Source organism: Ambystoma mexicanum, chromosome 1p (genome assembly GCF_040938575.1).
Source record: "Ambystoma mexicanum isolate Mex_15411 chromosome 1p, UKY_AmexF1_1, whole genome shotgun sequence".
NCBI lineage: Eukaryota > Metazoa > Chordata > Amphibia > Caudata > Ambystomatidae > Ambystoma > Ambystoma mexicanum.
Genome location: NC_090921.1, coordinates 681,173,453 through 681,185,977, shown reverse-complemented (window position 1 = coordinate 681,185,977; position 12,525 = coordinate 681,173,453). Strand labels below are relative to the sequence as shown.

General features: G+C 50.1%; 1 protein-coding gene across 3 annotated transcripts in view; it reads right to left on the bottom strand.

The window, feature by feature from the left end:
• The window catches only part of GABPB2 (GA binding protein transcription factor subunit beta 2), a 515,551-nt gene that overhangs the window by 356,105 nt on the left and 146,921 nt on the right, over positions 1-12,525 (bottom strand). Inside the window, exon 2 of one of the 3 annotated variants that reach the window (XM_069649776.1) lies at positions 192-343. The exons of the other annotated variants lie outside the window; for them this stretch is intronic. The gene's annotated coding sequence lies outside the window, so the exon portion shown is untranslated. The remainder of the gene's footprint in view (positions 1-191; positions 344-12,525) is intronic. 3 annotated transcript variants of the gene reach the window in all.

Here is a 12,525-nt window from a genome sequence, read left to right as displayed (position 1 = left end):
CTCTAGCAGATTGCAAAGACCCATAACGGGTCCGTGCCGAATGGAACAGGCTATAGTAGACATTGCCACTTCCTTGAAATCCCTTCAGGCAGATTTGATAGACTATAGAGCAGAGAATATAGCGTTAGTCCATACATTGGGAGAATTACAGAACTTCATCACTATCCTGCTATCAGAGCAAGCCGCCTCACCTTGTTCTTGGGTTTCCGACGTGGGATCCTAGTGCACATGGCGCCATGACCTTCAGCCCCTTTTCAGTACAACTATGGCGCAGGTCAATCCACTTCAAGAGATTCTGGAATAGAACCTGGGGTGGGGCCACAAATACTGTCCCCTCCAAAGCCTGTGAAATACACAATACAAAAATCATGGATCAATAAATCCTCCGTTTCATGAATCAGCCTCCATTGTATCACACGGAGAAAACAAAAGTGGCCTTTATTTGAATGAACCCAGAAGGACATGCCCGCAATGGGCTTCCCCCTTGGATCAATAACCACGACCGGATACTAGAGAATGATATGTTTTTGGGAGCCTTTTGATTGATGTAGAAACTTAAGATTTGCAGAAGGTCTACAAGGAACCAGCTCTTGGATATCAAACAGGGCAGCAGTGATTTAATCACACACAAAGCCCAGTTTAAGTATCTGGTGGCTGAAAAGTCTTGGGCTGAAAATATGCGAGTTACAGTGTGCTATAGAGAACTCAAAGAAAAGATCAAGGATGTAGTGGCCAAAGTGATAGTGGCCCCTAGTTCTCTTGCACAAGTCACGGGGTTAGTTGTCATTAGAGAGAGCAAAGACAAGGAAAAGGAAGCCAACGTCGACGTTTTGAACTGCGAAAAACGCCAACCTGCAGTGTCCTTGATATCCAAGGCGGCACTTCTCCCTCAGAACCCATGCAATTAGGGGGATTGAGAGGACTGGTTAACCAAGAAGAAAGGGAAAACTGCAGAGTTAATCACCTATGCTAGTACTGTGGCACTGTAGGGCATATTGTCAGTGTCCTCCAAGAGGCCAGGAAAAGAAAAGGGTCCTCAGTAAAGAGGGGTGGACAGACTGGAATCCCAAAGCCACACCCCTTACAAGTTCAGTAACACTACCATCCATGCAAGCAGTTATCCACATTTATCTTGGAATTGTTCTGACCAATGCGGACTCCCGAGACCAGGGCGTTATTGGACTGTGGGGCGATTGGCAATTTCATAAAGGCAGGATTTGCTTAACACCACCATATCAGACTCTCGGAAAAAACGACCATTGAACCCATCCATTCTAAAGACGGATCAGATCTTACATCTGGCCCCATCACTCACCAAACCGTTTCACATGGCGTGGGAAAAATCACCAAATTGCGTTTGACATCGTAAACGCTCCGTTGTTCCAACTTATTTTAGGGATGCTCTAGCTAGATTTACATAACCCATACAAAGATTGGATTCAAGAAGGGGGAGGGAGGCGCGATTTCATTCCAACCATGGTTCTCGATCTTGTCATTTGGAATCCATACTGCCGGTGTCCAACCTCTCGCCAAGTCCCAGAGGCCATGTCCTACTCATCAAGAGAATTGTATCAAACATGGAAGGTCTCCCTGAAGAGTATCAGGACTTTCGGGACGTATTCAATGTTAAAGAAGCAAACACTCTGCCCCTGGATAGACACTATGATTGTTGGATTGACCCGATACCCGGCGCCAGCATTCCCTGTGGCAAAACGTACGTTTTGACTGCACGGGAAACTGAAATCATTAATGCGTATATCAAGGAAAACCTAAAAGGATTCATCCGCCATTCCTCTTAACAAGCTGGTTCTCCCATCTTTTTTATTCCAAAAAATCATTGTACTAACCTTAGTCCTTGTGTGTATTACTGTCAAATGAATGCGATTACCATCAAAAACGGATATCCTGACATGCGCCAGGAACTCATAACAATTTAAGATAGCCTTTATAGCCCATACAACCTGTGCACTATTAGGATGGGGCAAACACTCAAAGACACACTAACAAAGAGCATAAGTGTGCCATGTCTTCTTAGAGCTCGAACCAAGCACCTGTGAGACATGGCCCCAAAACTTGCAAACCGTTTGTATGTTCTCCAGCTTGGCTACGAACCAGGAAATGGTGCGCTTCCTATCTCAGCAAAGAAACAGACTTTTGAAACACCAAGTTAAAGTACAGAAAATTAGGCAAGAGAGAATATTGACAAAATTGCTGTAAAAGCTACCCCTAACAAGAATCACACCCTGTCCTTGCCAGGGAATGCGGTCCCTAGGGTGGCAGTGGTGCGCCGCCTATCTAAAAGGAAAGATGGAGAATGCTATCCCCATCTCTATTGTGCAATCAATCTGGCATCTCAAACAACCATAAGAAACCAAGTAAGTGGTCAACCAGGGAGTGGGCAAAGCAACACTGCCTCAGTTTATTAATGTATCCAACATTATTCAGAGGAATTTAGTTATAGGGCTCTTAGGGCCATTGTTTATTCATCAATAGAGCAATATGTTATCAGTGCATTCATATATAAAAGTGCCAGTGGGTAGTTAAAAAGGGATGTGAATAGGAGCAGTACGTTTATGGAGCCCCAAACACCTGTTACCAAATACCAGGTGTGAGTTCGTTCACAATATGCATCCTATTTCCTTTAACAGATACAAGATGGAAAAAGGTCGACCGGTTTCGATGACTGAAGTCGTTACTGTCCTCATCTTCAGGGCCAGTTCTTTGTATTGGGGGTATTAGTCCCTTGAATCCAGAGCTAAGGAACAGACAGCGGCCTCGTAACCTGGGGAGAACGAGGGCAAAGAAAGAGGAAAAGGCTGGATTAGCTACATCTTCCAGGGGGAGGGGGTGACAGCTGCTATTACTAACATACGGTCACTGTTTATGAAATATATTGAGGAGAAAGTGTCACCATTATTTGAGGCTTAAAAACAAACAAGCAAAACGCTGACAGATCGTGTGTCCTGTCTCAGTCAGCCAGTTGACCACGAGAGTTCAGTTGGTAGTGTCAGCAATGCCCAGCCAATTGTTATCCGATACACAAGAACAGGAAGTCGCCAGTTGACTAAAAGGTTTGCTATCATCACTTTCCAAATGTACAAACCAGTGTCCCATAGGTTACACTACAACGTGCTTGGTAACAGTTAAAGAGATTTTGATACCAGAAAGCCTTCTAAGATAGCTTGCAGAAGAATGTGATTCTGTAATGTTACATATTTCCACCTTGGATAAAGAAAGTGATACACCACCCATCTACTGTTAAAAAAAACAAAAGCAGATTTGACAAATGAACACGTGCAGTGCAGCCATTTTACTGTTAATAAATATACGGCCAAGCATAGCAGATGGGACACACGAAAGGCCAGCAGACTTGCTTGCGCTTTGAATCAAGAGGGGTTGGGGAGAAGAGAGACCCAGCCAGGTCCAGAGAAGCAAATGCCTGTTGATTATATCTCCTCTCTAAGTAGTGAGTAACTAATGGATTTTCCCACTGCCATAAAGCAGAACGGGAGGTGTGTAGGGCAAAGTAAATTGGAAGATATGTGATTCACATGCTTTTAAACTAAACATCACTTATTTGAATATTCAACATGCTCTTCGCCTACATGATAATCTTGTTCATAGGTTTGCTGTTGTATCTGATTTTGCTGTAGCTTGTTTAATGAGGATGAGAACCCTCACAAGATAAGGGATCATATTAACATGCATTAAAATGATAACTTTGAAGGATTCCACGATCGCGCCTGGCGGAGGAAGACGTGTGTAAGCATCTCTCCCCACCGGGCCGCGAAATAAGCAAACAATAAAAAGGCTAATCATGTGTCAGGCATGGGGAAATCCAGAGGAATTGGCACCGGAGCGACTACATAACGACTCCCATTAAGGGCGAGAACATTTGAAACGCCGAAACTCAATCCACCAAGCTGGGCGCCGCATAGATGTGGCAGCTGGAAGCGGAAGAACGCACTGAAGCAGGCGAGTCTGGACGGCGTCGGACCCAACAGGTCTCTGCGCAGTCGGGCTAGGAAGGATGCTGCTCCTGCAATGATGCTGCTCCTGCAGAGACGAAGGAGGAGGGACGCACCAGTGAGCATCAAGCAGGGAAGGAGGCCGATAGTGAGAAGACGGAGGAAGCGGGACGCAACTGCAACGAAGACAGAGAAGGGAGTGCAAGCGGCAGGGCTGGCGAACAAGGAGGTGGACCGAGAAGATAACGGTGCGGATCAGCTTTGGACCAAGCAAGAGGCACAAAATGGTATATGAGACAGGCCCAACGGGAAGGATGACCCCTAAGAAAACATTTGTCGATAAAGGTAGGGGGGGGGCAACACGGAAAGAGCTCCCTCCCTCGACCCACCCCAAGACTACAGAACGTTTGGAACCGTTCATGAGGGACATGATTGGCACCAGAGAGGGGGAGGAGGAACAGTGGGGCATAACACCCGCTCAGCCAACAGCATGGGTGCGGACCACAAAAGAAAGGACAAGGGGGCAAACTCAGATAACGGAGCAAGTACCCCCATAAAAGACACCGGATAGGAACAGGCGAGTGGGAGAAGAGAGAAGTGATCCATTGGTGGAGTTCATATGTGTAAAGCTAGAGCGAAAGGGGCAGGTGCGACACAGAAAACCCCCCAGGTCAAGTCAGCAAAAAACCTTAAACAGTGGTGGAGCCTGAACGGGGGACGCCCGAGAAGGAGTGAGGAAGCCCACCCCTAATATACTACCAAAGACACAGGAAGACAGGGAAGGGGGGGCCATGGTGTTCTGCAAGGAAGACATGCAAGGATGGTTTAAGGAATTTCAAGAACAATTCCTGGCCTCCTTCCAGATACAGTTTGAAACACTAACGGAGGATATATGAAGCAGACAGTCCAGGAAATAAGACTGGGCGTGGCGAAATTGGAGGAAAGGACGGACACCTTGGAAAAGGTGGTCCAGCATATAGAAGAGGATACGCAGAAAACGGATGAAGCAGTTGAACACTTGTCCCATCTTGCAACTTAGAACTCCAATGTGAGGACTTGGAAAATCATTCAAGGAGACAAGGAGATCAAATGTCCGAATAAAGAACCTTTCTGAATCAGTGGAAGATAAGGATTTGAAGAGCACAGTCCAGCAACTATTCGCATAAGTAATGGCAGAGGACCAAGAGATTGAGGTGCAGCTGGATAGATACCACAGGGTGGGCCCCAAGAGAGGTGAGCCCATGATCACGCCCACGAGACGTCCTGGTAACATCATATGCACAGAAAGAACAGATCTTAAGAAAGGCAAGAACAGCAGGACAATTATGGATTAATGGGGAAGAAATTTAGCTGTACGTGGATCTAACAGAGATAAAACACTTGGTGAGATTTCTTTTAATCACACACTAGATCAGATACAAACAGACATTTCCTTTTGTATTCTTGTTCACATGGGAAGGACACCAACATAGGGTCATGACGTGCGAGGAAGGTGAACGGATCCTTAATCTGCAGGAGGAAGATGGTGAACGAGAAGGACCACATGGTAGCAAGAAAGGGTCCAGACAGCCGGGAGGATGGAAAACAGTTCCAAAGAAAGGTGGTGGGGAACACAAGACATGAGAATCCCAGGATATATGCAGATGAATGAGGGGAAAATACACACACGATTAGAAATAGATAACAGCCTGGTGGGAATTGGAATCTCGAGTGGGGTTTAGGAATCACCATGACTAATACTCTGGGTATGATTGAGGGCAAGGAGTGGCAGACATGACGTCTGAACTGACATAGGAACTTGGCCCCTCCTGAGGGGTGTTGGGGGAGAAGAGGGGAGTTGGGAGTTTGCATTGAAAGTTGGGGTAAGGGGGGGCGTGGCTTGGAGCGCCATCGATGCGGTCGCTCCTCTGAGGCCGCCCGTGGGATGCCCGCCGCATTCCGGCGGTTCTAAGCAGGGTTCCGCGTCGCCAATGCCATCTAAAGCGGAACCGACATGGCACAACCTGGCTAAACATAGCCTTCGACCGAGGAGGCGTTCTACCAGAATTTAGCGGCTGAACTTCTCCCCCGTCTTCGACCGAAGAAACCAAGTTGGCCGCCAATCCGGAACCCAGCAGCACACGCCGCACTCGGCGGTAGCGGGACCCTAGAACACCGAGGAGCTGGAGAGGGAGAGCGGTACTTAAAACAGAATCATCCGATTCGGACCAAGGCGGCCCGGAACACTCCGGGTTGCTGCCTCGGCGGCTACGGCTTACATACACCCGGAGGGACCAAGAGAGCAGGCCTCCACCCCTCCCCCGCTACGCAGAACGAGTCGGGACCCCCGCGGCCATCTTGCATCATCCCCGACGGAGACCCTCTCCCCATACCAACGTTTCCTGGGGCGCCCCTGCCCACTCACCCAGATCTAGTCCAGAGCGGGGGCCGAGGGGGCGAATCTCTCCAACTGCAGTCTCCCGCCGTCCTGGGCCTCGCTGCTACTCTCTTAATTAAGACCGCCTGACACGAGCAGCATGTCGAGGCAGACGAAGGTGAGCAAGGGCACAGATATCTCCGCCATGTTCACGGCTCCAGAGAAACCCAAGAAACAGGATCCTCCTAAACTGACCCCGCAGAAGCCACAAGAGGATAGGGGTGCTCTCGCCATCAAAGGAGACCCGATAGCCTTCATGGCGGACATCAAATCTGAGTTCCGCGCCTGCCTCTCGGAACTCACCGCTAAAGTTGACCAAACGGATCAGAGGGTCACAGAACTCGAACAGGGGTTCGGAGAGATCGAGGACCATTCCCAGGATCACGCTACCACACTGGGGGAAATGCAAAATTCTATTGATTCCCTGCATCACAAATGCGAGATCCTGGAGTTCAAACATGAAGACCTTGAAAATAGGGCTCGTCGCAATAACCTCCGCATTCGGGGCATCCCGTCTTCTATCCCCGACAACAAGCTAGCGGACTACGTGGGAAGCTTCTTTGAGGCTTTACTCCCGGATCTGGACAAATCACAGCTCCTGCTGGACCGGACCCACAGACTCCGCCCGCGCTGTGGGACAGATTCGGTCCCCCCTCCAGATGCGATTACCAGGGTCCACTTCTTTACGACGAAAGAGGCAATATCAGCGATCAGTCGCCAAGGAGAAGAGATCACTTTTCAGAGCACTCCACTTCAAATCTACCAGGACTTCTCACCACTCACTCTCCAGAAAAGAAGAGCACTTCGGCCTCTGACATTGTTCCTCCAGGAGCAACAGATCCATTACAGATGGCTGTTTCCGACAGCTCTCCAGTTCACATATAATGGCACCCTACGCCGAATCAGCCACTTGGAAGACGCTGAGAAAATCTTGCATCTGACCTCACCCCGAGATCCTTCCACGCCAATCCCAGAGGGGACCGAAGTCTCTGGACCGCTTCCCTCTCCGCAACCCAAACGCACGCCTTGGTCGTCGACCCAGCGGAATAACAGAAAGAGATGAACGGGGACGCTTCCACGGTCCCAGGCTCCGTCAGCAAGTAAGCCGGGACACAGATACCCCTGCTTGAAGCAGGACCCGCCACCTAGATTGCAACTTTGAACACGGTGGCGGCGGGCCACACCCATGGTTCATACCCACACCAAGGATACTTTCCATCTCTTGTTCCTTGGGAACCCACAGTACTCGATACGTGATGGGACAGTTGGCCCTGTTGGCCTTAGGTATGACCGTACTGACAATGTCGGTCTACCTCCCTGTTAAAGTTGCGGTCCCCCGTTGAGGCTCCGCGTTAAAACCTCAAGTGCAGAATGATACCAAGAGTTTCCCTAACAGACATGGCAGTTGAACCTCCACCCCATGACACCCCCCTAACCAAAGGAACGGAGAGTGAGCCTTCAGAGGACCTTTAGTCGCTTCGGATCCTCTCCCTGAATGTTAATGGCCTGAACTCCCCCAACAAGCGAAAGGCAATTCTACTAAAACTTCGCGACGAAGAGGCAGCGATAGCTATGCTTCAAGAGACCCACCTGCTGCCGGCAGATGTATCCCGCCTTCGATCCCAGCTATTCCCGCTCCAATTCTTCGCCTCTGGCACAAGAAAAAAAGGAGGTACGGCGATTCTCTTCAGGAAAGACTTGAACCCACAGATTCTGGAAACGAAAATATGCCCAGAAGGCCGATTTACAGCGATTAAATGCCTCCTGATGAGACTTATTTACCCTTATCTCAGTATACGCTCCCAACACTGGACAGTCACACTTCTATGACGCCTTGGGCACATCTCTCGCTAGCTTTGTGGAGGGTCAAACAATTGTCGGTGGGGATTTCAACAGGGTTCCCGACCCCACCAAAGACCGATCACACCCCCCGACTCCAGGCGACTTCGCCCAAGCACTCAGCCTCCTTCGATTCTTCAGGACTCTGGAGATAATAGACTCATGGCGGGTGTTTCACCCTGACGAAAAAGATTTCTCCTTTTACTCTTTTGTCCATCGCACCTTCTCAAGGATCGACCTGTTCCTGATCTCCCCGCATATGTTCCCCTCAGTCAAAAAGGTCACCATCGGCACAAGAGCGATTTCCGACCATGCCCCAGTTCTCCTGGAACTCCGGGTTCATAACCCTAACCCCAACATCCCGCGTAAATGGATGCTGTACGACCCGATCCTCAACAACATGGCCACCAGAGACAAGATCGCAACAAGAATAAGTAACTTCTTTAAGGAAAACCCAGCCTCAGACACCCCTGATAGCCCAAGGTGCGGCCTACCATCGAGATAGACGTCAGACCCGGACGGCCCTAGAGGACGAATTGAGAGAGGCAGAGGCACTCCATAAGGAGAAAGGCTGGTCCCCCAAAACACAACGGATCATCCGTACGGCACGGAAAAAACTGGAAGCCCACTATGCGGAACAAACCGCCCAACTAATGGCGAAGGCCAAACAGTCATATTATGCGAAGGGCAACAAGGCGAACAAGTTCCTGGTGGCCAAACTAGCCAAGCAGAGACGCATCAACGCGATCATGGGCCTGCGTGACGCCAACGGGGTCACACTATACTCAGAGCCCGAGAAGCAACGCCTCGCAATAGATTACTTGGCCCAAATCATGAACGCAACCCCACAAAACCTATCACAACAGAAGGAATACCTGCAGCAGGCAGAACTGCCCCGGCTCTCCGACGCAACGAGAGACGAACTGGAGGAGCCCATCACGGGGGAGGAAATTGAGGAGGCCATCAAATCACTCAAAACACGGGCCCCCGGCCCGGATGGCTTCTCAACCAGGTTTTATAAGCTATTCAGAGCACAACTGACCCCCCCCATCTAACTACCCTATTCAGCTCCTTCAGGGAAACGGGGGCGGTGACCCCATCGATGCAGGAATCAACCACCATCCTCCTACCCAAACCTGGAAAAGACCCAAGAAGCATAACTTCCTACAGACCAATCGCACTCTTAAATATTGATGCGAACATATACTCAAAAATTCTGGCAACCCGTTTGAATCGCATCTTGCCGAAGATCATCCACCCCGACCAGGCTGGTTTTATCCTGCACCGGACAGCAGGTGATAATATCCGGAGAACCCTGAACCTGGTGGACCTCGCCTCCCGGAACTCCCAAAAACTAGTCTTGGTGGCTCTCGACGCAGCTAAGGCGTTTGATAGGGTGGATTGGACGTTTATGAGACACACCCTAGGGGCCTTCGGCTTCGGACCGGCTTTCCAAACGATGGTTCTAGCAAACTATGATTGCCCTAAAACAAGCCTGAGGATCAACGGCCACAACTCGGCCCCAATCCCCTTATCATGCGGAACCCGGCAAGGCTGTCCACTGTCGCCCTTGGTCTTTGCACTCACCATGGAGCCCTTCGCACAAAAAATTAGGCGGAATGACCAAATCAAGGGCATACAAAGTGGCCCCACACACCATAAACTTGCCCTATACGCGGATGACATTTTGCTTACGATTTCAGAGGCCCATTCATCCCTCGAACACGCGATACACGAAATCACCAGCTATGGTGAAGTCTCAGGCCTCACCATAAACTTCGATAAATCATCCGCCTTGGGTATTGGTCTCACCCCAGCAGAACGAGAACCGTTGACTAAGATGTGCCCGATAACATGGGAAAGGAGCGCCATCCCCTATTTGGGGGTCTACATCCCGGCTGACCCAAGGGAGACATACAAAGCCAACTTTCCCCGACTCTTCAAAGAACTGGAAGGCGACTTGAAGCGATGGGAGACCCAAGAGATCTCACTGCTCGGGCACATCACTGCATGCAAGATGAACCTCCTTCCGAGATTCCTATACACATGCGCCTCATTACCAGTGACAATCCCCACGCCAACTCTCCGAGGGATCCAGAGGAAAATGCTGAACTTTATCTGGAGAGGTAAGAAAGCGAGAATCCCTCTCAGAACTATGTTGGTGAGTCCCAAATTGGGAGGGCTGGGGGTCCCAGACCTACAGGCCTACAGAGTGGCAGCCCAACTGGCCCGGGTCCAGGCCTGGCAAAATACGACAAACCGCCCCAGATGGGTGGAGCTGGAACAATCACAGGCACCCCTACCCCTGCGATTTCTACCACACATCCCGCCCCCCCTCAGGACCCATTGGGGAGAGCTCCTGCTATCAACTAAACACACCCTTAGCACTTGGGACTGGGCGCTAAAACGAAAGGGAGTGCCAAGAGGACTGAGCCCACGTTCCCCGGTCTTTCATAACCCAATGTTCACACCGGGTACGAATCCTCGCAATTTTCGTAACTGGATCAAAAGTGGGCTGGAGACCATAGACCAGCTGTATATGGGGGAGAGACCTCTCACATTCGCCCAATGCAAGGAGAAGTTCCAACTCCAGGAACGGGATAGATTCACATATATCCAACTACGCCACTGGTGCTCGCATCCCCAAACCTTGCAAGCAGCAACACGCCCTCCTACTGCCCTAGAACTCACCCTGGGAGACCTTCCAACCCGCGGCAGTGTATCCACCCTGTACAGAGGCTTTCTAAGCGACTTCCTGACCACAAGAACCCGATGCATGGCCCAATGGGAAGCGGACCTGGGTCACCCGATAGAGGATCAAACCTGGGATGACATATGGACTAGAACACATACCTCGTCCACCTGCATCACCAACAGGGAATGTGCGTATAAGATCACGCTGCGGTGGTACTATTCGCCCCTCAGACTTCACCATATGAACCCCCAGGTGGACCACTCTTGCTGGAGAGGATGCGGCCACCCAGGCTCTTTCTTCCACATGTGGTGGGACTGCCCGAAGATCCAACCATTCTCGAAAGCTTGCCTAGGGTCCATCTCACAAATTACCGGAACAACGATTCCCTTGGAACCAGAACTGATCTTGCTGGGTGCTCCAATCCCTGGGACCTACCCGCGCTCCGGACCCAGAGCGAAACTACTAACTCACTGCCTACTAGCAGGGAAAACTGTGGTGGCCCGAACCTGGAAAACCCCGGAAGGCCCCCACATAGCCCAATGGTGGACCAAACTATGGGACATTCTGATAGCGGAGAAGGTGACGGCAGCACAAGCGGGAACTCTACATCGCTTCCAGAACATCTGGGCCCCAGTGCTGGAATTCGACCAGCGCTTCCCCGCCCTGACCTACAAACCCACCAGAGCCCACTGGATCTTAAAAAACCAGGAGAGTCCGGAGGAAGACACATAGTCGCTGAGGCTCAATCCGGACTGCCCGGGAGGGAGGAGCCCGCTCACAGGGCCTATGGGACGGATGGACCAGGGGGAGGGACAAGAGGAAGCAGGGGGGATAAAGGACTGGGGGTAAACATGCCTATATAACCACCGCATATGATGTCTGTACTTATCATTCTGCCTTGATTTAAAATAAACAAAGTTGGGGTAAGGGGATGGGGGAAAGGAGGGTATTAGTGAGGGGGAATCGATGGTGCAGATGCAGGAGTCAGGGTGGACAAGCAAGATCTAGTAATCCAAAAGAATTAAAACCTTGAACATACTCCCATCAAGAGGAAAAAGGTGGAACAACATGTGCGGGGGATGAAGGTTGATATACTGATGTATCAAGAGACACACAGAAGGAGGGCAGACCAGGGTTAACTGAAAATGACAGGGTATACCCTGATATATCAAGCCAATGAAGGGGAGAAAATGGTGGTGTGTTGATAGCAATAAGAGATAAAGTAGCAGCACGAGTGGAAGGATCCTTGGTGGATAAGGAGAGGCAATGCGTCTTTTAAATCTTACACTAAAGAACCGGAAGCTAACGATGGCTTTATATACTCACCCAATACGGGACAGGAAGGCTTCCTGAGTAGAGTCCTCTTAAGACTAGAAGGATCCGCTACAGGGGAAATTATAAATGGCAGGAGATTTCAACGTGGCTTGGGACCCCAAGATAGATAGGAGCACGCAGGCATACTCAGGAGCACAAGCACGCTCCAAAGCACTAAAAAAGAAAATGGGGACGCTGGCACAACGATGTATGGAGAGGAGAGGACAACAGGTGAGGTACACATATTATTCGCTTGTACACACCTCCCACTCGAGGATCTATTACATCTGGGT